Below are 26,030 nucleotides of genomic sequence, written 5' to 3'. Positions count from 1 at the left end.
ATATTATTCGTAGGAAGCCAAGAACCACCTCACCCATTCACTTTGGGGAGCACATAGAAAGCTGTAATATGCTTTTTGTAATTTTTGAAAATTATGCAGTTATCATCTGTTGTGATCAGTTTTGCAATTCTTTGAAGCCAGCCTGTGCCTACAGCACAGAGGAGATGCCCATTTGAAGGTGCTTTCTGAATTGCAAATGTTTCAGACTCTAGGACTCAGGATGCTGGTGATTCTGTGTCGGTGAGTCTGAGATGAAGCCCAGAAATCTGTATTTTTCTAACAAACCCTTCTGATAATTCTAATTAGGCATCCCACACACCTTTATATATATTCTAGAAGGTAGGGATCATCCTCAACTATGCCACTGTCAAAAGCAGCTGCATCAAAACCTTCTAGACCAACATCCCTCATGCCTTGGTGTGCATGGGGATTGCAGCTGTGTTCTCTTATTCAGGAGATCCAGGACCTGGCTGGCTGACTGGCTCATGTTCTCCTCACACACACACATAAGAAATTGAACCCAGGACCTTCCCATTAAGCTATATCCCTAGACCTTTTTATTTTGAGACAGGGTCTTGCTAAGTTGGCCACACTGTGCTTGTACTTGGATCCTCCTGGTTCAGCTTCCCAGAGTGCTAGGATTACAGGCATGTGCTACTACATCTGGCTCGGGCCCTACATCTTTAAAAAGAAGGTTCTTGAGGGGCGGGAATTTAGCTCAGTGGTTCCAGCACCTGCCTAGCAAGCAAGTGCAAGGTCCTGAGTTTGATCCTTGGTACCAAAAAAAAAAAAAAATGTTGGTGATGTCCATGCTGCTTGAGGCCACACTTGAAACATCAGGGTTAAGTTGTTTATATTGCAGCATCTTTCAAAACACACTGTAAAGCAACTATTTGGGTGCTTTTGTCTCTGTGGTTTTTGATTGAACACCTGTGTCCCCCTCTGCCTCAATGTGCCACTGTGTCTGTGAACATTGAGGAGCATTTTCACAAAAAAGTGAAAATACCAACTATGCTTCTCATGTATGTGAAGGCACAAAGCTTCCGAATTATCCCCAGCGGCCCTGGTTCTGATTGTCCTGAAGGAGTATGGTCTCTCAGCTGGACACAGGGGTCTTCCAGACTGTTCAGAAGTATGTTTTCTCACTCATCTCTTGCTCATGCTTTGTAACAAAATGGATTCCAGGTCTCTGGAGTGGGATGTCTTCCAGAGGCAGTAGTAAAGAGGTAACATTTGCTCACAGTCTAGTTCAGGATTTTCCTGCTGAACTATAAACATTTGCTTTGTCAAGGATTTGGTGGCGGGAGAGATAATTTGGTGGAAATACCTGAAGTCATGTCAGCTTTCTTTTGGAGGCTACAGACTCTGAGCTAGATCTGTTTATTGTCTAAGCACAGATGTCTGGATGATAGTGAGTTAGGATATTGTTTTTTAGCATGAAAGGTGATGAGGAGAGTCTTTCCTTAAAGATTGTCTGTTTTCATTCTTGGAAGGCAGAGACCATTAAGATGTTGGTCTTGGAGCTTAGAACACATTTGTGTGAGTTTCTTTTACACTTGGGCTCTTGGGCAGAGGACTCTAACCAGCAGTCCAACTCTAATTGCAGACGTCACAAGTGAAAATAGGGTTCTAGATCCCCAAGGTGATATTGATTATATCAGTGACTTTGAACTACATTGCTGGGTGTGTGGAGTGGGGGGTAGTTTCATTTTTTAAAAAGAGTTTAAATTGAGCTCTGTGAGACCATCAGCCCCAGGCATTCTTTGCTCTTCTGTTGAAATCCTCTTACAACCCACCCTTTGATTCAGCCGATAGTGCTGCTTGGATCACGCTGTGAATCTGCTTTGGCTGTTAAGATAACCAAGGTAACTAGCTTTCACAATATCCATTGCCACATGTCATTCAACTTGAAGAATGTATCTTATAGTTCATATTTGAAGCAGTAACTCTCTTGCCTGATAAACATTATGAAATGGGGTTGATAGGGGTGCAGTTTGGGGGAGGGACCTTGCTTTATTCTTGGCGTCTTTATTTGATTGGCCTTGGCATTTATTATGAAGCCATCTATATCCTTGCTCGCCATCCTTAGGAAATTAGAAACAAGCAAGAGTGGCAACATTCAGTGATGTCCGAACAAACAACACTGAGTGTGATGATTGTGGAATTTCGGTCCTAGACATAACACAAGGTAACCTGTATCCCAGGAAGCTCACATTGTTAGGAGAAACTCACATTGTTAGGAGAAGCACACAGGTAATTGAAAAGAAGTAGGAGGATTGTTCAGGAGTCTGGAGACCAGCACAGTGTTTAAAGGGAGCCACCACTTCTTCTCACCAGCCAGTTGTCATCAGGATTTGGGGCCATATTGTTAGATTTTGATTTTAGTAGAGATACCAGAAAGCAGAGTGGGCTTATATAAGTACTAAGAGTTATCTTCAGTTTGTTTTGAGATTTGTTCATTTTATCCATTGGGAAAGGGGAAGGAAGGGAACAAGGCCAGTCTGTGGAATGCATTTCCATTTTCTGGGAACACTAGCTGATTTTCTCAGCAATTGAAAAGCTATCAGACAATCACATTTCACCGCAGTTGGCTTGGAAGGGAGGCAGGCACTACTGCTCTGTGACCACCAAAGAATGACAGGTCTTGACCAAAGCAGTGTCCACAATCAGAAATGTGTGCCTCAGTCCTCGGAGTTCAGCCCTCTCAGGTATTAATATATAATAAGAGCCTAGTTTGTCAGTAAGCCTGAACCTCATCATTTATCCCAGAGAAAATAAAATTAAGTCTAAAAACTCATCTAGTACTGTGCCTGCCTCTGAATTGTCCTCATCTTGGCATGCTGGTTCTTTGAGTCTGCCATGTTATTAAAAATAAAGTATCATTGGGCCAGGGATTTAGCTCAGTGGTTTCACTGCCTGCTGCGCAAGCGCAAGGACCCGAGTTCGATCTCTGGTACCAAAAAATAAATAAATAAATAAAATAAAAAATAAAGTATCATTGTAAGCTAATCTAAGTTGTGCCTGTAAACATAGGTGCAGCAGAGTACCTTTACATTTGCCCCCTTGGTGTGAGGTTAACTTCAGACTTAAACTCCTCTTGAGTATTTAGCCTTGAGTGTGAGCTTTTTATGTTGCCTTTAGATTTTCTTTTGGTGATACTGTTTCTAAAGATCCAGGGTGGTTGTTTTTAGAGATGGATATCAATTCACCTTTGGGGGCTCCAAGGGTGTTTAATTTTTGTGATTTCATAGGTAAAAATTTTGCAGTTGCACACATCTTTCTACTCTCCTGGAACTGACTTCTGCCACAGACAGGTGTTTGGCCACCTTTTTGGGGAAAATGAGACCAGTATAATTCTTTTTTCTTGAAACACTGTGGCTTAGGAGGCTATCTTTTTTTTTTTTTTGGTACTGGGGATCGAACTCAGGACCTTGCGGTTTCGAGGCAGGTGCTGGAACCACTGAGCTAAATCCCCGGCCCAAGGAGGCTGTTGTTTTAACTGTAGAGTTACCAATCCAAAAGTAGCCTGGAGTTAGCACTTGCATTTTTACTTATATTTTTATGTGGGGCTTTGATAGTTCTTCCAGTGAGACCTCCCTGATTTGTCAATGACTAGATAATTTGACAGCTACTCAAATGAGACCCAATTTGCCCTCCTTTGTGGTTCCAGTATGCTCTAGTCAATTTTTTGTTTGTTTTAAAAAATATTAGATGACCACTTGAGCTGTTGGTTCCAGTGTTGACAATGCAGTGCCCCCCTGCCCCGAGCCATTTCCCCATCACTCTGCCTTTCGCCAGCTTATCAGACCATTTCTAAACTCCTGGTGTTTTAATTACTGTATTGTTCATCAGGTTAAATTGTATTTAATTGGCTGTGTGTTGTGTCTTTTTGTTTCAATAAAAGGATTATTGGGAGTATTAAAAAAACTCCATTTAAATGAAGCTTCCTCATTTAAAACACATATAAAAATTCTTTAAGATGTCTTTTATTCCGGATCTCTTTATCTACCTTCACAAGCTTTCTGAGAATAAGTAGTGCATGTTGAGGTTTATCTTTGCTTTTATGTGCTCTAGCCACATGCTTAACATTGAGCACATTTGAGTTGCATTTCATTGGGCTTTCACAATCCTTTTATAAAGGGACTGATCTGTTAACATCACCCTCTTTAGATCTAGCAGACAGGATGTTCTTCCATACAAAGAAGTGCTCGAAGTCTTTCTGGCCGGCCAGTAAGTGAATGATTTCAGGCCTGGTGGGCAATACTTGTGTCCATGCGTAACACAGCCCGACCACGGTAGTAGGCAGCTGCATGTAATTTTGAACTCCACTCATTGAACTGTAATAAAACAATATAAGCACTGCTTGGGGGGAAGATTGGATGCAGTTATCCTTACACAAGGCTCAGGCATATGAAAGCAGTGCTGGCTGACAAGAGGATTTTGAGATTTGATTTTGATTGAATTGCAGAATTGAACAGGCCAGGAATGTCAGTGGAAGGCTAAACGCCTGTAGTGCCATAAAGTTTTATTCATGTGAGGCTTTCCAATATCAAGTAGATGGATTATTGGAAAAGGTGTCAGGGGACATGAAATGGAAGTGCCCAAAACATAAAATGTAAGCAGGAGGGAAAAATTACTTCTTGCTTAGTATATAATTAGGTCTTCAAAAAAAATTATATAAAATTATTTATTCTTCTGTCTAAAGAAAAAGAAAACGACCAACTCATCATATCCCTTACTCCTTCAAGAGCAATTGAATTTTGCAGTATTTAGACAGGAGTTTCTCTTATGCCATTCTTTAGTTGTGTTTGAAATTAACATAGGGTGATGGGCTTTCTTTAAAAGGGTGAAGCAGGACTACTGTAGTGTTATAGATGCTGAGAACTACTATACTGTGTTCACAAATGAGAGAGCCATGTGTCCCACACTGTGACATGTTGGCTTATTTCATAGCTCAGTATGACTTGGGATCATATGTGAATTTGCTGCTTTCAGAATTCATGTGACATTAGAGACTGGCATTCACTGGCCACATGCAGAGGAGCTGTGCAGGTTGGGTGGGGAGGGCAGAGTTTATTATGTTGTCTCTGGGTTCTTCATGAGCAGGGTTTCCAATTCTGATCATTAGGGAATCACATCTTAAAATTGCCAGTGTGGAGGAAGAAACACCTGTAATTTTTCAGTTTTAACTCGAATTTAGTGCATTTCAAACACAAGTAGCTTCAGTTAAAGAATCAAAATAAGGAACATACACACTTTGACTCTAGTATGCAGGTGTGGGTTTTCTTTGTCTTCCACCTACCTCTTGTTCTAATGTATTACGGATTTGGAAACATGCTTATTTGTAAATGAGGCTTCATGAGGTAAAAGTGGGAAACTTTCAGAAAGGAGACTTTAAACGCAAAGGGCTGTTTTTTTAAAAACCCCTTTCCTTTTAATGCTCAGCCTGTAGACATGTTGAGAAAGAAATACTGTGCCCGATTACCGAAGTTTCTTATGCCTCACATTCTATAAGTCTATGGTAGGTTGTATGGTAGGGTGTATTTAGTTATATTTTATTACTGTTTAGTTTTCCTAAAAATAAGCTCTATGAATATTTATCTAATCAAACAATGATTCATTTACACACAGAACTTGAAAAGGAAAAGAAGTCCTCAAGCCGAGTGGTCAGAGCCCATGATCAGTAAGTGATCCCTTTCAATTTTGCATTGTGTCTTGTTCTCCCAAAGGTTTATGCAGGTAAAAAAAAAATGTCTGGAACTTTTCTGCTCTTTGTGGGATGAATTCTAATTTGTGTGGGAGAGGATGGGGAAACAGTTTTTGTTGGGGGTTGATGAAAGAAAATGCTCACAAAGTGGCAAAGAACTGCCTTTGAACTTGGTAAGATTCTAGGAAATTGTTTCTTGCCTAGGCTGCTCCCAGCCATAAAAATCTGGTCGTTAGAGGAGAAATGTGTTACAGGGTAACCCATCAGTTTACATCTTGGAGCCTCCCTGCAAGTTATTGCCACACACAAGTGCAGGAAAATAACATTTCATTTAGTAATCTCCCTTAAACACTGGATTAAGGTGAGGCAGGCAAGGAGCCTGGGGTGCAAAATTTAAGGAGATATTTGCTCTCAGGTGCTTCCCTTGAACTTGAACAGCCCTGAGAACTAATGTGTCTTAAGTTTTGCTCCCTGGTTGCCTTGCTTGCCTTCTCTTATTTGGACTGTCCTACATTTTTGCAATAGGAAAAAAAATACCCATGATGAAGTAAAGCACTTTTGTTTTTTCTGTAACCTACTCTGTTTTTCATACCAAAATTTAAAAATGACGACGATGACTGTGATCATATGATGTTGGGTTACTGTTTCCATGCAGCTTCCCCAAATTGGCAGGCATTCTGTTTCTGAACTAAAAAGCAGTTTTGTATTAGGTCTGGTCATAACATGTATTTTGTTCTTTGATCCCACTGGAGCTAAGGCTTGACATTACCTAACCAACTTTGCATGCCACACACCTTATTAAGATGCACACTTGCAAGTGCTCTCTGTGAAAAAGACATGTGCTGGCATTACCAGCTTGGAGTTTGCTAGGGAGGTTTCGAAGGATTAATACTTGGCAACAATTTGGCCCTGAAATTGTGGAAGTGGTAATTTAGTGTTTAAAGCGAGAAGTTTGTACCAGGCATCTTAACTGTGGACAGTAACACAGTTGACAGGAAGGATTTTTGTTACTGACAGGCACTACAACCTCTGTCTGCTAGTTAGGGGTGTCTGGTGAAGGGCTGTCCTTGAATTCCTCCTGTTTCATCCTTGGGAAAACTCAGTTTGGTCCAAACCATTGGTCCAACTGGTTTACAGATGAGGGGATTGCTTCTTGGAGAAACTGCGTCATTTCCCCTAATTTACAGCTCAGAAGGAGAGCCTAATTCAGCCAAAGCTCTTAATATCAAGGCTCTTTAGCACTGCATAATTCTGGTTAGGTCTCATGATTGTCCAGGAACATTATTACTGCCGAACCCCACCTTTCGGGAGTGGTATGGGGATTTTCTTGGATATCACTTGGATCTTAGAAGCCAGCAGTCTTCATGTGTAGAACCAGGGCAGCATTGAACTTGCCCATACTAAGTTTTTTGCAGACCTAATTGAGCAGGGTCTTGCGCATTTCTTTGTAGAAAATATTCAAAGAGGTGTATGTCAGGGGAAGGGGAATCCTTGACTCTGGCCAGAGGATCAAGTTCTCTTGATAGACCAGGAGGTACCTGGCAGTTACTGCAGTCGCAGTCATAGAAGGAGCTCTTCTCTACATTGGGGTTCGCTCCCCAAGGCTGGCAACATTTATGTTCCTCGGCAAGGAAGTATTGTTTGGAGCCGTCCACTCACGAAGGGTTCCATGAGGTCTGGCAATGTCTGATGTGTGGTGTATATGAATGAGTCTCTTCCTAAAAGCTGAAATCAGTTTTAGAAAACTAGAAGAATGAGTCATTTGAGGCTCCGCTTTCAGAAAATGTCTACACTTGTCTCTGGTGAATTCTGAAGCCCTGACATTGCTCTCTGATCTCGAGTAGGACAAACGAGAGAGAAATGATCCTCCACCCCAAATCCTGTTGAGTGAGTATCCAAGTTTAATAAAGTTTTATTAAAAAGTGTATATTCTTTTGGAAGGGTGCAGCTTGTGTCTGTTGTCACATGCGCCTTAAGAGGTGAAGTGCACTGAGCATGGACCAGCTTCCTCCTAATAACTTGATACCAGCATAAAACCTCATCATATACTTCTGGGCTTGGTTCTCTCACTGCTGTGTGGTCACTGGACATAGGCCTTGATGATTTCACCTCTCCAGAGTGAAATAGGTGGTAGAATGGAGGCAGGAGGTATTTGGGTCCTGCAGAACCAGGCTACTCCCTTTCCTTTCCTTTGGGATGATTCCTTCTGAGTGTGAAACATGGTCCCTCATTGTCAGCTGTGTTAGTCAGCTTTCCATTACTGTGACAAAATGCCTGAACTAAACAGCTTATAAGGAGGAAATGTTTATTTTTTTGAAACAGTCTTCACTATGTAGTTCAGACTGCCTTGATCTCATTATGTACAGCCCAGGCTGGCCTTGAACTCACAGTGATCCTCCTACCTTGGCCTCCTGAGTTCTGGGATTACTGGTGTGCACCACCACCTGGTGTGGAAATGTTTATTTTGGCTCGTGGTTTCAGAGGTTTCTGGTCGTGCCTGCTTGACCCTGTTGCTGTGGGCGTGTAATCATGGCTGAAGGAGGTCTGTTTACTTCATGGCTGCTGGGAGGCAAAGAGAGAGAGAGGAGCGGTCTGGGGTCACATCCCCTCCAAGGTTACACCCTAGTGACTTCACTTCCTTCCATTGGGCCAGACCTCTTAAAGGTTCTAGTACTTTCCACTAGTGCCTCAGGATAGCAACCAGACCTTTACCTCATGGGCTTTTGTGGGACACTTCACATGTAGACTACAGTAGGTCTGCACATAACTCTTATACTCTGGTGATTCATCTTTTAAGTGAGTATTATTTGAAAGCTCAGGGAGGTAACCCCCCAAATAACTTGGCAACATTTAATGCAGAGGGCTTGGTCAGACAGTAGCTAAATTCAAATAATCATTATTGGTGTGTGTATAGACAGAAGTATGTAGACCACAAATATATTTTATTTACTTTGTACAGTGTTGTTAAGAAAATATTTGGGTGCCCATTCACAGTTACTGACGTGTCCTGTGCAAACCCCTGATTTCTGGCTCGATACGTGGACTTGCCAGCTCCTCTGCTGTGCTGGGCCCAAGGTGCCCATCGGGTGGGCTTCTTGAAGCTATCTGGTAGGGACAGGGGTCACCACTGCCTGGTGCTGGTTCCCTGCTTACTTCCTTATGTAAGCAACTGCCTGGCCTCTGTGGCCATTTGCATTTGCACCCCTGATAGGAAGTGTGTGCTGACATGTGTACCAGTGTACTTGCCAGTGTGGACATTGTCAGGATTAATAGTTGCTCCTGCTAAGGCGTGTGTTGCTAGATTTCTGGAAAGTGCCAGTTTTTTTAATTCCTTCATTGATTTAAACTTTCTGGAAGCTGTGCATCCCATCTAAACAATGGGATCCGTAGGAAAACACACTCATTGGAGAATTACGAGGCATATAATTTTGTCTTTAAATTCTTATGAATAAATTGTAAGATCATGACTTCATAGGAACCTCTGAGACATTACAGTGTTTTAATAACACTTTCCTGCCACATGTAATGGTTCATTTTTACTTATATTAACTTAATTTTTTTTTGGTGTGTGGCAGTAGGTGTCCTCAGCCCCGTCTCTAGTTTACCCCCTGTTCCTTGGGAAAGCTGCCCGGCACCTCCCTGTGCAGGCAGAGACTCCCGGGGCATGTCCTGTCTTCCAGGAGTTTACGAGGCTTCACCCACTCCTTCATTTTTGAACATGCTTTTTCCCTGCTCATTACCCTCCCGCTTCCTCCTAGGCTGCCAGCAACACATTATATTACCTCCATTCCGCAGCCAGAGCTGCTGCCACCACTGTGCCTCAGCCTGCATTTCCAGTTACTTAAAAAAAAAATCAAGGATACCCACGAATGACAGCAACTTTTATGGAAGCCAGTCTGAGGAGAGTGGCAGAGCCCCCCTACCCCCCATCTCTCCACAAGAGCCAGGCTTCTCAGAGAATGGCAAGAGCTATTTTCTGCTTCTGTCCTCGTGACAATCAGGCATCCCATAGTGACTGACTGCATTCATTCATTCATTCGTTCGTTCGTTCGTTCATTCATTCGTCTACCAGTTCTTTGCAGTGGATCTTTATTGAGTGCCTGTAATGAATCAGGCATTGGTGGTTTCAGTATTGTGTAAAAATAGACTTGGGGTTTAATCTCACAAGACAGAGCCAGTTGGGAAATTAGAGCTGTAAGGAAATCAGCCAACACAGGCCCTTGGAAAAAATGAAATTGAGTTTGTCTGTTGAATGCCATGGATTTCAAACTACCTTAGAATCTCAGAGCTTCTTAAGAATCTCTCTGGATTGAACTCATTTTTAATTACCTGAAACTTTGGGAGGCAGTATATTTCATGGTTAAAATGCCTTCTGCCAAATAGGATAGCAGGGTTTGCCATTTACATTGCCAGTAATGTGTGTGGTGTCTCTCGGGAGTAGTGCAGTGTACCTCCTTCCCAGTTGTTTGTGGCAGCCTCGATTTAGGCAAAACTGAGTTTAAATTCTAGCTTCAGCTCCTCACTGTGCACCAACACGTGTTTCTATAGCTTTACCAAACTCAGTTTCCTAGTCTGTAAAATGGAGGCAATGGTACATGTGCAGCAGGTGAGGACTGAGGGAAGGAAGCACGTTGAAACCTTTGTGTCATGCCCATGGCCTGGTCCATATATGAGAAATAGTCAGGATTGCTGCTATTGAGATGAAGGATCCCCTTTGCACATCTCTCCAGTCCCAGACACACTGTGCACTCTGCAAGGATATCCCTCACATTCGTCCTCCAGAAGATTGAGGTCACAGACTTATTTCCTCCTTGAACCCTCCATCCAGCAGCCCCCGACCCAGGGTCAAGTCACAGCAGAGCTGTGCACCGGGCACCCTTTGCGCACATCCCTTGCCTTTCTGTCTCCACCAACCCCTTTTGCCTGCTTATCTGATGCAGAGAAGAGCTGTGCTCCTCTCTGCCTTGGGAGGCCAGTTGTGGGCTGGCTGGTAATAATACAATTATGAAGGTTAACAGGAAAGAGAAGGGTCCAGAAGCAATTCCAGGCAGCTGGCAGTCCTGCTGAATTGGAAGTGCCCCACCAATGGAAACTGTAGCAAGAAGCAAATTAAACCTCCTATCTGCCATCTCACTCTCTTTTCTCCCCTTTCCTGTTTGGACTTGAAAGGCGATTGGAGCCAGGCCCCTGACAGTTGACGGAAGTGCTGCAAGGAGAGAGTATTTATTTACAGTGAGTCGTGGTGTTGCTTGTTCAGGATGCGGTTTCTTGCAGGAAGTTCTGTCCCCACCCCTGGGTTTGATCATTTCTCCAAAAAAAAAAAAAAAAAAAATCCTTGATTGTTTGTGGCCTCCACTCTGACTTGGAGAACGTTGTATAACCTGTCTGTACTTGGCAGCTTTGCTGTGCACCCTTGAAGGAGGGCCTGGAGTGGGGCATGAGGAAAGCAATGGGCCCAGCTCCCTGCAGATGTGCTCAGGCGCTGTGATAATCATTAGGCATTTAAAATAGAGAAGTGGGCCGAGTGCAAGTGCTGGAGGCTGTGGTTGGCGCAGGCTGTGCTGTTCGTTAACAGGAACCAGTGCCAATTGAAGTTGTTGTACTGGTGTCTGAGAGAGAAACCACTTTGAGACAAAGTGGGTAGCTACAGTGCTTGGGGAGTGAGCAATTCCTTCAAACCCAGTTGGGCCAGGCTGGCTGGTAAAGTCCCTCTGAATCCCGGGCTACTGGTCCAAACTTTGGGGTGCCTTTGGGCTTTCAGAGTATTAGGAGAGAAAAGTAAAAAGGGGAAACAGAGTTCCATTGAGTAGGTTATTTCTTGAGTCATCATGAGACCCTACAATACTATACAATTTCCCCGTAAACTGAGACATATTCTCCTTTATTAAAAGATATACATAAGGAAAGAAAAAAATTATAGTTATAAAATGAAAATTAAAACTCCTTCTTATAGGTTTTTGGCTTTTTTCTCATCTCTTGGGTCCCCAGACCAGGACCAGTAGCATCATCAGGCAATTGTTGGAGAGGCAAGGTCAGGGCTACCAGACCCAGAGTCAGAATATCTGCGTGTGTGTGTGTGTGTGTGTGTTTGTGTGCGCGCACACGCACCGGAGTCCTCGTGGGGTGGTTTACTAGGTCCTCCAGGTGATTCTCAGAATTGTTCTTGTTAAGCTTTCTAACCTGATCTTGTCTCAGAATTGCCTGGAGGTCTTGTTAAAACTCCCAGGGTATGGAGGACCTGTCTCAAAATAAAAAAAACAAAAAGGGCCAGCAGTGTAGCTCACTGGTAGTGTTCTTTATTTTTTGGTACCGGGGATTGAACTCAGGACCTTGCACTTGCGAGGCAGGCACTGGAACAACTGAGCCAAATCCCAGGCCCAGTGGTAGTGTTCTTGCCTAGCATGCATGAAGCCCTGGGTTCAATCCCCAATACTGCAAACAATCAAATGAAAACAACCAAAAGAAAAAACTCTGGAGATTGGAGCTGCATCCCTGGAGAGCTGAGTGGAGATGTAAGTGGGACCTCATTCTGCAGTATGTTGTTTTTTGGTTTTTTTGGTCAAATGTCCCCACCTATAGTCCCTCTCATCCTGGTGGTTCTGATGTAGTCAGGCTGGATCTTTAATAAATCTGGACTTTGAAGTATCTGTGGTTATTGTTAAAAAAACCAAAACCAAAACAAAACCCAAAACCACAGCATGGAGGAAGCATGTAGTTGCACTGTTGGTTGAAGCCATGGCTGACCTGGTGTGTGATGACACTGACAGTGGAGAGGACCTTCGTGCTTGTGTGTCACTTTTCCATGTATCCCAGTGCCCACCTCGTTGCAGAAAACTTCTGTGAGGGATTTCTGCTACTCTTGAATTCATCCTTCTTTCTGAAAAACTGTAAGTGTTCCAAAATTACCAGATTTTCAGAATTCTGAGTGAATTCTGAGTGAACTGCAAATTCTTATAGGTCTTTGGGCACTGTTTTAGTGATTTCTTAATGTACAGTTTAAAAATTTATTTATTGTGGCCACTAATGGTTATATGTATGTATGCATGTTTTGTAGTAGCAAAGATTTAAATTGTGAGACTGGGTCTTGCTAGATTACTCAGGTGTGGCTCTAACTTGTGAACCTCCTGCCTCAGCCTCCTGGAGTGCTGGGATAAGGGCATATGCCATCATGCCTGGCTGTTCGTTGAAGGTGCGACTAGTTGGATATAGTTTTCAGCTGATGGGCTTTATTTGCAGTCTCTGGCAAACACAAGTGATAGGTTTCACTTTCACATCCCTTTGAGGGTCTCTTGAAGTATACACAGTGTGTACAGAGATGTACACACACGGTCCCTATGTCAGGCAAGTCTCAGTCTTGTCAACTAATGGTTAATAAAGAGAAGTAGATGTGAAATAGAAGGTTGTCACAGTGTGAAACTGGCATGGGAGGAATAACAAACCAGGGGATCTGGGAGGTGGGGGAACCTTCACAGAAGAGATACATAAGCTTGAGCAGGGTTTGGAAGCATGACTAGGAATTTTCCAGAGGGTTCCAGGGGGCAAGAATAGCATTATAAGTGGAGTTAAAGGTTGTAGATGTTCACAGTTCTGCCTCTTGAAATGTTTCGTGCTTGGAAAATCTTCACAGTTGTTTAGTACTGGCTTCAGAGTTGGAAGATTCTGGAGAGAGAGCAACAGGAACGAGGTTGTTGAAGCCTTCTTTATGCAAGTAACTTGGACAGAGCAGAAGAATTTTCTAATGTCCAAAAGACAGTAACCTTTATAAAATATGGAAAATATTGCCTTCCCGCAAAATCAGAAAATTCTTCCACAGTCTGAGTGGAGTTGTAAGACTCTTCAGGGACTGAATGGAACAACCCAAACTGTTGTCATGTGATTTAATGCCCCTTCAGTGACAGTGACTTTGGACTCATGATTAACCTCTTCAAAAGTGCTGCCCAGTCAGTGACCCTGGGCCACAGCAGTGTCACTCTCCTGAGAACGAGAAGACTGGATGAAATCACGTGTCTTAGAGTGTTTGGCACAGTGCTGGCCTATTTGTAACTAGTCACCCTGCCATCTGCTAAAAAGTATACATCAGAGAAAGAGCAAAACAGAAAGTCCTGGTTTCTGAACCTCCAGGCTCATCTAGAACAAGATTTCTTAACCTCGATACTGTTGACATTGGGGCACAGAGAGTCCTTTGTTGTGGGGGTGTGCTGTGCATTACGGGATGGCCTGGTAGAGGCTGGACCATCCCTTCTGGCCTCATTCCAAAGATGGTCAAACCTGCCTTCATACATTTACGTGTGTACCTGGGGGATAAGCCACTCAAGAAGACTGATCTAGATCACGGTGCACCCAGCCAGCTGTGCCATGCTTTACCAGGTATTTCCTCTAGTACAGATGCTGCAAAACTAGGTCTCTCATTTAGAATATGGCAAAATTGCATAAAGGGCTACTGAAAAAAGGTATACTGATTGCAACGAGGAATTCAGCTTCCCTGAAAAAGCAGTCACGTGTTTACTGATATCCTGTCATCTCACAGGGGAGAATTTCTAACATATTTACTAAAATGTGAGGAACAGGGTTTTGTACCTATATAGTTTTCCAATTTTTCTTCTTTATTTTTTTGTAATGCTGGGGATTGAACCCAGGGACTGAAACATGTAGGCCAGTGCTCTACCACTGAGCCACATCTCCTGCCCTATTTTTAATTTTTAATTGTGGTAAAATGCACATAACAATATATCTTCTTAAGTATTTTTAAGCATAGATCTCAATATTAAGTATGTTCACATTGCACAATCAATCTCAAGAACTCTTGCTTCTTGTAAAAATGAAACTACACCCGTGAAACAACAATTTCCCATTCCCTTCTCCCTCAAGGTCCTGGCAATCAGCGTTCTGCTGTCTGTCTCAGTGACTGTGCTTTTTTTGTTGTTTTGGTACTGGGGATCGAACTCAGGACCTTGCGCTTTCGAGGCAGAGGCGTGCACCACTGAGCTAAATCCCCAGCCTTATTTGTGCTTTTTTTCACTCAGCCCCATGTCCTCAAGGTTCATCCAGGTTGTAGCATGTGTTAAGAGTTTCCTTCCTGTTTAAGGCTGGCTAATATTCTACTGTAGGTGTATACTATATTTAATTTATCCATTCATCTTGCAGTGGAGACTTGGGTTGCTTCCAGCTTTTGGCTATTGCATTTCTATTAACGGGGGTGTGTAGATACCTATTAGCAACCCTGCTTTGAGTTCTGAATGTATATTCAGAGGTGGATTAGCTGGGTCATGTAATACTTTTCTTCTTTTGAAATGCTCTGACCCTTTCTTTGCCAGTGAAATAGATTAGACCACCCATTACAGCTGCTCCTGAGTCCCTCACATTCTCTTTGTGGGCATGGACAACAAAATATTTTCAGCAATCAGTGAAATGCAATCATGTGCATCCATGGTCCCAGCTTTGTAAGCAGAGCTCAGGCATTCATAACCACAACTTGACTAGTTGGTCACCTGGACCTGGGCCGCACATGGCCTGGTAAAGTTTGTCTGAGCATCTATGGAAGCAAGAGGCTTGGGTCCCTCTGTGCCTGTTTGCTACCTGCATAGACAGCCATATCCTCACGCATTTTAATGAAGCAGTGAAGAAGATGTGCTGCGTGGACGGCAAGCTAGTGTCCTCTTTCCAGGAGTGCTCTGGCAAGTGCATGATGGATCCAGCCTTAAGCTTCCATTTGTCGCCTCTGAAGTGCCTCATCTCTGCTGCCTTCCACCCTGCCCTGTGGTCTGCACAAGTGGGGATGTAGAGGGATGGGTGGGATGCTCTATCCTTAAGCCTGTGTGATTTACTTATAAATATTCCGTTTCTGCGTTGACATTCTTGGTGTAAGAAAACAGGAGAGCAGAAAAGCAATATGTTGAAAAGCTGGTATCTATGGAGACTGCTTTTTTTTTTTTTTTTTTTTTTTTTTCCCTTTCAAAATTAGACTGAAACCTCCCTAAATCTATGTAATTCTATTTGCAGACTGGGCCCACCAAAGCCTTGTGAGGAGGACTAGATTTTAGTTTTTTCTTTTTTTTTGAGGACTAGATTTTGGTATCAACACCAGGGTGTGCAACTGAGGTCCAAAATACCCAAGGGAGGGGCAGTCTCAATATTTGGAGATCCAAAGTATGTAAGTGGAGGGGATCCTGGAGAAGGTGGCCATAAGTCGCAGTCCCTACTGTGCTAGGATGCTAACTCCTTTTGTGAGCCAGAGGCTCCTCTGCTGTGGGCCCGAACGGTGGAGTGTCAGCAGCGATAATGGAATGCACAGAGACTGATGCCACAGCAGGTTACTCTTAAAGGGAGATAAATATGTGGAAATAGGACTAGTCTTGCTGTTTCACATTTTTAAAAGTAATACAAAGACACCAGTTCTTTCAGACCAATGGAGTTGACATTAAGTGAGATTGCCAGAAAATGAAGAATATGATACAACATTCATTCATTCATTCATTCATTTGAACATAGATTTTTTTTTTAAAGAGCTGAGCGTCCAAGACTGAGCAAAACCGGATAATGCTAGCCTTAAAGAGTCTGTGTGTTATTACATCCCCTAAAACTCCTGTGCCTAATGAAGCCTGTAGGAGATGTTCATTTTTTGGAAGGTAATAAATTGTTCTGTTATTTTGTTTTAGTATATTATTTTCATGGAAATAGTAGAACTATGTTGCAGTGCTGGAATCATGCAAACACATTTCTTCTGAAAATAAGACCCTATTATTATTTTAGTTTAGTTTATTTTAATTCTCTGCCCTTCCCATCTGATGATCCCTGTGTTTCCTGTCACTCAATCTCATATGCACAGCCTGTTACCTCTTGGATCCAAGCCATGTTTTTTTGTGTTCATGGGCTTTTTCTCCCTCGAGGGACAGGCAGCCTCTCTACCTCATCTCCTATTCCCCCATCCTCCACCCGAAGGGAAGGCCCTAATTTGGATCCAGCAGAGTTCCTTTCCTTTTATTTCCAAAGGTGGACCAAGGATGCCTGTGAGCACATGGTCATCTCAAATGGAAATGCATGCTCCTCTACCCTTTGGACTGGCATTTTCTGCTGGGTTGAGAAAAGGCAGTGAAGCCACTGCTGAGCATCTGTGATGGCTTCTTGTTTGTGGTCTGCCCAGAGGAACCTGAGGTGTTTGTGTGACTTGGTCCTGTTCCCTCTCCTTGTCCTGATGAGAGGCTTCTGCTGTACTTGGTGAACTGAGTGAATTGAATGGAGAACTGCTGTTGGCTGCTGCTGGTACCCCTGATGTCTGTGTATGTGCACAATTTGTTTTCCTTTTCAAACATTCTTAGAGGTTGAATTGTTGGGTCAAGGAGACCGAAATAATTCTAATATTAACTTCTTTTAGAATGGTGATGCCTTTGTTATTCCCTATTAGCTTTGTATGTAAAGGTCCATTGCCTTCAGCTCCAATCATATAGGGTACTATATGTGGAAATGTTCCTAATGTGATTGTATTGTATAATATTGCTTTGGTTGGTAGTGGGGCTTAAGTTTTTGTTTCCTGTGTTTTAGATGGGTGTCTTTGAGTTACATAAAGTTAAATTATTAAAGTACACATTTGGCATTCATCATGTACACAGATTTCTACTTGGGGTGGTCCAGACTGAAGGAGAATTTAGTGTCTTGGTACTTCAGTGTATTCTTGTCATCACTCTTTGGTATTTTGATATGTTGTCATCCTCTTTGAGGATGTGCTCTGAACTTGGTTTGTGAGGACAGTTGGTTTAACACTTACCAGGTTGATGAAGTTAATGGTTAAAATTTTCTTCTTCATATAAAGGGATAAGTGAATCACTTCATAAGAGTTTTGTGCAGATACAGTAATACCTTAGTTCATGAACATTTCTGTTTGCAAACAACTTGGTTTGCAAACAGAAGCATGTGGCAAAATTTTGCTCCCGTTTGTATACTCCACTTTGGGTGACAAACATGACCATGGCCATCTTCCCCACACAAACACAAATATAATCATCTTCCCCAAAGTTGTAAAACTAAGTTTGTAAACTGAGGTACCACTGTACATGGCTTTATAATAGGGACCATATTTAATGAATCTGAAACTAAGATTTCTGATTTTTATGAAAATGAATCCTGTTTATGGGAACAATGGGCCAGAATAATTGAAATGTGGATGATAGTGTTAAATCCAGAAGGTATTAACCTCACAAGGGGCTGCATGCCCCACACTGTGTTCCTCAGACCCCAGTGTTCCTCATCCTCATGTATTAATTTATTCCATGCAGAAACTATTCCATGGTTAATTTAAGTTGGGAAACACTGGCTTCTACAAGCTCAATTGTTGTTTTCATTTTAGCAGTAGGAATTTACAGACTTTTATGTAGTGATGCATATTGTTACTCTCTGAGGGAACTCTGACAAAAGTAGGGTTTTCCAAATGAAACTTCCTTTGGTGGTGAGTGGGGGTGGTTGTTGGTGAGATCACAGTACTTTCTGAGGAATAGAGGAACCTGTTCTAGGAGTCCAGTTTGGGAATAATTATAAATGCCTAAATGTCTAAATGGTGTGAGTCTGTTGTACTCCATGGGAATTAAAATCAAAATGGTTTTTAAGTTGTGGAATAAAGGAGTATTAATATATGTGGAGTGTTTCTGTTTTTTTTTTCAATCTTAAAGCCTGTTACTTTAAGCCCTTAAGATGAAAAAGACTTACCTAAAAAATTGTTGTGCCTATGTTCATATCCACATTTATGCTCAGTGAACAGCTCTTGCTGTGGAAACCAGTGTTTGCTGCTTTTTAAGGCAGCTCATTTCCAGAATGAAAAGTAGCCAGACAATTGCTACATTTGATTTGATGTCTCTTGGTCTTAAATAAGTGTTTACTGAGTGTATGGGCTAAGGCAGTAAGCTGAGGAAAGAGGACAGGGAGAAACTGTTTCTTGGCTTCTGAAAACTTATCCTGTAGTTGGAGGGGGGAGAGAAACAATTAAAAATAAAGAAAAAACCTGAGATAGTCATTATCAACATAAAAACTGTAGAAGTATCATGGAGTTGAACAAGATGGACTTTGAATCGGCCACCTAACATCTGGCTGTGGAAGATTCAAGGAGAGAGAGATGGAGGTGACAGAGGCTTTTACACAGTTTGGTGTCCTGGACCATGGTGAATGTGGAAATCTGAGTCTCTCTACTTGTATGTGCGTGTGTGGGTGTAAATCAACTGTACATTGTCCTGCCACCTAGAATCCGTAACTGTTGACATTTGGTCATGTTCATCCCTAGTCTATACCTTTAAGAAATACAACATTCATGAGAAAAGATGTCTTTTTAACCACCCCATGCAAGTCTAAGCCCCCAGTCTTCCTTACACACAAACACGCACATACACCCCCCCCATATTCATGAGGTTTGTACACATCCTCCTGGTTTTACTATTTTTTTATATATAAGTGACCATAGGATATAGTCACCCCTCTGTATCCATGGATTCCATATCCACAAATTCAGCTAACCTTGCATCAAACTTACAGTGTGGCCTAAGGTGATTGTGTCATGTACAGACTTTTTTCCTTGTCATAATACCCTAAATAGTACAGTAGAACAACTATGTAACATGTACATTGTATTAGATATTGTATGTAATCTAGAGATGATTTAAAGTATATGGGGAATGTCCGTGGTTTTTATGTGAATACTGTACTGTTTTATATAAGGGACTTGGCCATTTATGGGGGTTGATATCTAAGGGGAATCTTGGAAGCTGTTATACTTGGATACCGTGGGGTGACTGCGTACTGCTTTAGTGTATATTTCTTTAGCTTGCATAAATGATGTTATATTTTGCTTGTTCACAAAAACCTTAAGTGCAGGACCTCACAAAAATCTTGGGCCCTAGAAGCTGAAATATAGATTCCTGTTGTGAAGACTTTGGGAGTTGAGCTGAGTAGGTATCGTCAGGTGCAGTTTGAGGGGTGCGTGCAGGTGACATCTTAACAGCAGGAGTAGGAAGGGCTCTTGTGAGGGCCTCATCCTGTTAGGGGTAGACACACGCCCCTGCAGCCTCTCAAGTCTAGTTCCTAGCATCAGTATTTTCTGTATTTTTCATTTGACAGTTGACACTTTTTTCTTCTTAAATGTTTCTGCAGCTGGCTGTCTTTGTCCTGGTTCTTGAAGGTGGACTGTAAATTTGAATCAGGACTCGATTTCTCTTTGCATCTTCTCTTGATGCTTTACCTAAGGAATATTTCATAATGACTTTTTTTTGGGTCTTTTTGTGTTTTTTGGTACCGGGGATTGAACTCGGGTCCTTGCGCTTGTGCAGCAGGTGGTGAAACCACTGAGCTAAAACTCCGGCCCCTTTTTTTTGTTTTTTTAAAAAATTACTGAATAGCAGAAATGTTCATTATGGTGCTTGGTTTTTAAATAATTTTCTGAAACTAACCTGAGGCATATGAAGGTAAACAATTGCAGTTGAAGCCAGCCAGGAAGCTGTTCTGTGGGTTTAGGTTTTTGTGTGCCATGGCCCTGTGGCTGGTGATACCTAAGAGTGCAGGCGTACCTTTGCTTACCTGCAGGCTGGAGCATTCACACCCATCCAGCCAACCTGTCCGCAAAGAGAAAACTCACAGGGCAGCTTAGCTGCTGCTCTTCTGGGTGACAGAGAAAGAAGTAAGCCAGCAGAGTTCCACTCCACATGGCAAGCAGGGGAGAACTTATCTTGCCAGGGAGGAAAACAGCCCCTGTTAACCTGTGTTTTATATTCTGTTTGTTCAGCATGCACATTTTTAATGTGTGATTTTATTTTAGGGTACAGACCTTTCTCCCTTGCACAATCAAAGTCTCCCCTACCTGCCCTCTGTGAAGTGTGTCAGATATTGGATGTGTTGGGAGCCTATGAATGTGTTCATTTCTTGTGGTCGAATCCATAAAGTTGTTTCCCTGACAGACTCTGTGTGCACTAGAGTCACAAACATGAGGCACCACTCTGTTCTGATGGACGTACATGTTTGTGTATTTAGAAGAAAAGAGATATATCAAAAGTCTGGCATTTACTCTTTGGTTTTATAGTTTTAAAAACAATGCCTAAAGTGGCTAGGCTAGTTTAGGCTGACTTACTGTATTTTCTTCAGGGTCCTTGTATGTATCAACAATTTATGACTTGGCTTTCACTCTTTGATGGGTGAAGTCTTACATATAAATCTACTATCATAGCTGATTGGCTTGTTTTGTGAGGGGAGGAGGGAAAAAAGAAAGCCACTCAAGTCATTCTCTTTTTTTTTCACACCCAAGGATTCAAAAGATCAGCGCAGGTATCAGATGACCAGGACGTTGTGGCTTCAGAATCATTCAAATCCAGTGTTACTTTGCCTGTCTTACAGCTCAGACTCTAGTACATCCTTGGAAACATTGCAAAGAATAGCTCCTCAGCCAAATCATGGCTTTTTTTTTTTTTTAACATGTTCACATTTCCTGTCAGAGTTAAGTGTCGAACTGCTTTGAAGGCTAGACTTAGGAGCGCCACACTTAAGCTCCAGCATGAATGTAAATGCTGAGAGTTCTGCTTTTCTTTCCCCTTTCTTTCTTTTTGGAGGCAAGGGGGTTGTGGGTGGCACAAGGCTGTGACAAGTAGTCTTGTGCCCCTGATTCCAGGGATTTGGTGCCTTAGGGACCCCATGTACCAGGCCTAAACCCACTGAAAGGACAGTGGGGGTACCAGAGCCAGTGTGGGCCTTGCCTGCTAGGTGGGGCGCCACCAGGAGACCCTGTGGAATAGGAGCAGATTATTAGACTGGGAGGGACAGGAAAAGGAAGCTTCTGAAGGGAGAGAAGAATGAGGGTCATTGGGCCAGGGCCTGGGAGGGGTGCGTTGATTGTGCTTTGAATGCAGGGAGGGGTACAAGGTCACAGGCTGGTTCAAGGGTGGCCAGGCAGGGAAGGGGAAGGGGAAAATGCTCTGTGCCTGGCTGGGGAAGAGGTGGAAAGATCAACTGGACAGATTTAGGAGAGCAGTGTAAGAGACAATTCTGGGTCTGTGCTGGGGGCTGTTCTGGACGCAGCAAACCCCCTTCTGCACTGTTCCTGCAGCTGGTGATATAAGTACCATCTCCCACCAAGGGATCCCCCAATGCCTGTCCTTTGAGAAGTACTTCTGCAACTAGGTTTTCTAAGATCAATGGCCTTAGGGGTCTCACAGTCCCTCTGCACATTCTCTTCTTCCTTAGATGGCCCAGATACTGACACAGGTGTGCAGACAGGGAGGAGGAACTTCCTGCAGGGTGTAGTTTAACTTGGTTTTTCTTATTCAGTAGCTTTGGTTTCCCATGTAACATACATAGTGAGGTCAGAATAAACCCCAGGAAAGAAAAATATAGTCAGGAAAAAGGCCAGGAGGTGTGGATTCTGAATTAGACCCGAGGTCATAGGTGGCTTGGTGGAAAAGTTCATCTCCATTCCCCTTAGGGTGTACAGTATTTGCTACCTGTGAAATGTGGAGCTTGCAATTAGTTTCCATTAACTTCAACCCATACCTTTGGAAAATGTGTTTACTTGAAATAAACATTCAAACCCAAGTAGTAAGGCTGTGTGCGACCGAATGGACTAGGACAATGATGGCGAACCTTTTAGAGCTTTCAGTGATACCAAACAGCTGGTTGTAGCACGTGTGCCACAGGTTTACCACCACTGGACTAGGATTTGAATCCTTCCTGAGTTCACTAGTTTGGTGACCCTGGCAAGTTATCCCTCAGAACCTCAGTTTTTCTGTCTGTAAAGTGGGCACAAGTCACGGCCTGGGTGCCTAAAGCCCATCGCTTAGCCCAGTGTCTGGCACGTAAGGGCGTAAGTCCTGTGTCAGCTCAGCAGGCAGTGGATATTCACTAGAGCAAAACATAAGTCAGCAAGATTATTACCACACCTAGGTTTTTTGTGGGTGCACACATCCTGATACTTTGTTCTTCATGGCCCTTTTTTTTCCTGAAGTTCCTTGATTTCCTACTGACTGGACAGAAATGGCCTGGAACTCTTCACTCTCATTGGAGATGGTGTGTTCACCTTCTCCCTGGATGGGTTGAGCTGCCTGCAGGCGAGGGATGGGTGCCCCCTCACCTTGTGGTCTGCAGCTCCTTGTGTGCTGCCTCCCACCAGGTTTCTTGAAGGTTTTGTTGAAGTGAGAGGACAGTGCTGGGAGAAGTCTGGGAGGGTGTTTCCTGTGAGTAGGAAGGGGCCCCCGTAGTGCAAATGTGTAGCCCCGTGGTTGGAGGGGGGTGGCTGCTCCGTTGCTGGAAAGGCACTGGGCCAGTGAATTGAAGGTACTCACTTTGACCATGCGGAGAACCCCCGAAACACGTGGCTGCCTCCCCCACAGCTCAAGAGCTTGGGTGACAGACAGGCGCCATAAGGCAGAGTTCTGAGTCTCGCTCCCAAGGTGGCAGAACGAGATGACATCTCTGCAGTCTGAGCAGGTAGGTTCATCTTTTAGGGGTGGGTCTGGGAGTTTGAAATACAGAAAACCCCAGAACTGAACATTAAAAATTTGATGTAGGTTTAAACAAGGGCAGATTCAATAAGGAACTAAATAATTTCTAGACTAAATGGCAAAGGATAGATGCTGCTGTAAGTGAAGTAGAGTGCAGATGACTCCTGGCTTTTTTTCCCCCTTGAACTTGGGATCCCTGTATATCACAGACAAGCATCAAAGCCCAAGATTCAAATCTGTTACTGAATCCTTTCCAGAAAAGTGGGGAAAAGCTACCAATTTGTCATCTGTTATAAAATTTCATAACCTTTCTTTTTCTGATATTTTTGTACTATTATTCACTCAGCTTGCAGTACTGCGCCAGATTTGCGCCTGCTCATTTTACTATGTGTGCATGGCTGTGGTCTTTATTTTATAAGTAAGGACTGTTGGGTTGAGCTAGCAATGCCGAAATTGTTCACGCGGCAAAGTCTTCCAGTCAGGCTTTCCATGGTGCGGACTGGCTATTTTGGGGTATGGTTAGAAGAGAGCTGGTAAAATCCTGAATTGCTTCACTCACAGGGTGGTCTTCCTCTGCTGAGATTGTGGTCAGTTGGGCAGGACAATTTGAGCAAAGCTCTTGTGTTGGAGGATAAAGAAGATTCTTGCTCGGAGTTGCCAGCCTTTCTTGCTTCCCAGTACAGCAGAAGTAGCTTTGGAAAGGTTTTGAATTTTGTTTTTCACTGGATATGCAAATGTGTTTGAAGGCTGCTGGTAATGGGCTTGTCTTGGGGTTTTGGAGTGAAGAATAAACCACACATGATTTTTGACTTTATTTAACCAAGTCCTGTAAATGGAAATGTTACCAGCCAGGTGAGCGAGACAGGAATCCTGAGCTGCTTTCCCTCCCTGTGGATGCTGATGATTCCTGGTGACATTAACTTCCTTGGGAATCTTATTTTGAGGGTTTCACCAAATCTCAGCTCAATATTTAGTTAACACAGACGAATCATTATGGAACATGTTAATTCTGTTTTTCCATTTTTGTACAATCAGTCTAACATTTCCTTTTCAAATACAATACTCTTTCAGGTTTTGCTCTGAAGCATTTTTCTAACATTCTATTTCTATTCCAATATTTTCTGCCACCCAGACATCAACAGATGGACAGGGACGTTTTGGTACCCCCTCTCCTCCACCCGCCCCCCGCCCCCAAGTTCTCACGAGCAGCACACACGATTGCCGAGTTCCGCCTCGCTGCCTGCTTCTTGGCACAGGCCTGTGATTCCTGAAATGCTGAGAGCAGACCAAAAAAAAAAAAAAATGCTTCTCAGGTGAGCCTGTCCAAGATTTTTTCTTAAAAAATAATTTCCTGCTGCTGCACCTCCCTTGCCCCCACCCAAAGAGGGTGGCAATAAAATACAGATTCTCATAGTTTTTCTGGAGTGTTCCTTACGTAAATGTGATGTCACTGTGGCCCTCCACCCAAGGGCGAGGTGGCTGGGTGAGGCATGGACCATCTGAGGCACAAGGCATCTTGCACAAAGCCAGACTTCACAGCCACCTTCTCATCCCTAGCCCCTGCCTTGGTTTTAATGTCTTCTCCTCGTGTTTGCCAACTGTAATAACGGAAATAGTAAAAATCATCAGCTGACTACTGTCTGCATGTCGGCACTAGTCCAGGGAGTTTCAAAGGGATGTTTTATTGATTCTGTAATTGCACAGTAGAATGGACAAGCTGAGCAGCACCTCAGGGCCAGGAAAGCCCCTGCTCCCACAGTCTCTCCTACACCAGCCAGGCTGGGGAAGAGCTCACAGGACTGGCCGCTCAAGTTCAAGTGTGTGTTTACCCCCTTTTCTGGATGTGCCCCTTCAAGTTTCTTGTGTGTGTGTGTGTGTGTGTGTGTGTGTGTGTGTGTCTGTGCCATGTAGCATGGTAGAGAGCTCAGATATTTAACACGTTCCAGCCAACTTGACCCACTGCTGGTACCTGCATAATTATCCCATTGGGTGGCATAGGACAGTCCCAGTGTACTACTGGTGGTACATGCCACCCCTTGGGACAGTCATGCATGTACAACCCCTTGTGAATGTGTCAATTTCCTAGAAATTGCATTATATGCTCTGCCTATTATTTTTCTGTGGCTCTTTTCAAAGAGTGGCCCTGAAAGACATCCCATATGGCAGCCTCTTTAGGATGGTGGTCTCTCAATAGGAACATCTCTTGACATAAAAACCACAGAGCAGGCCCGTGAACAAGACTTATGAAGATACAGTTGCCTATTCTCTGTTAATAAGCTGATTGTTTTCCAAACCCGAAGGGGTGGACCAAGCTGTTTTGCCAAAACAATTGAAAATTAGCTCTGTCAACTTTTATTGCTGCCATATTTTGCCCTGGCATGCATATCTGTACTGTTCCATCAGCATGGTTAAATGGGAAACATTTGGAACAAGGACATTTGTAAAACCAAAAAGGAATTCGGAAGACCCAAAAGACCTAACCTCCAAACTGGTTGGAGGTTAGGCGGGGAGGAGATGCCTGATTTTCAGAATTGCTTCCTAAGATCTCTCTGATTGCCATGGTCCTCTTGCGTGGAACTGTGGTTACTGTTTTGCTGTTGTTTTTCTGGTTTTGAGGACTTTGAATCTAGCTAGGGCATTCTCATTCTTCTGTAGGAGGAGAGGCTATGCCGTCATCACTTAATAGTTATCTACTTGGTTAAAAGCCATGATACTGGTGTTTGGAGTCCAGATTTTTCTCCTATGTCATTTACCCTCTGGGCTATCTCCTCTTCCCTCGTGGCTTCTCTATTCACATAAATGTGGAGCACTCTGAGATACCTCTATTTTGAGTTCGTGTTTTTCTTGAACTCCAGGTACCCGTTTTA

General features: G+C 43.2%; 1 protein-coding gene across 3 annotated transcripts in view; it reads left to right on the top strand.

The window, feature by feature from the left end:
• Foxp1 (forkhead box P1) overlaps window positions 1-26,030 on the top strand; it is a 471,410-nt gene that overhangs the window by 12,586 nt on the left and 432,794 nt on the right. For all 3 annotated transcript variants that reach the window (XM_087181343.1, XM_087181341.1, XM_087181338.1), the window contains exon 2: window positions 5,632-5,683. The gene's annotated coding sequence lies outside the window, so the exon portion shown is untranslated. The remainder of the gene's footprint in view (window positions 1-5,631; window positions 5,684-26,030) is intronic.

The sequence above is a fragment of the Heterocephalus glaber genome, unplaced genomic scaffold, assembly GCF_053883595.1.
Source record: "Heterocephalus glaber isolate CG9 unplaced genomic scaffold, H.glaber_assembly_v1.0 deba00001472, whole genome shotgun sequence".
NCBI lineage: Eukaryota > Metazoa > Chordata > Mammalia > Rodentia > Bathyergidae > Heterocephalus > Heterocephalus glaber.
The sequence above is the reverse complement of the archived record's forward strand: the minus strand, read 5'-3'. Positions and strand labels throughout refer to the sequence as shown.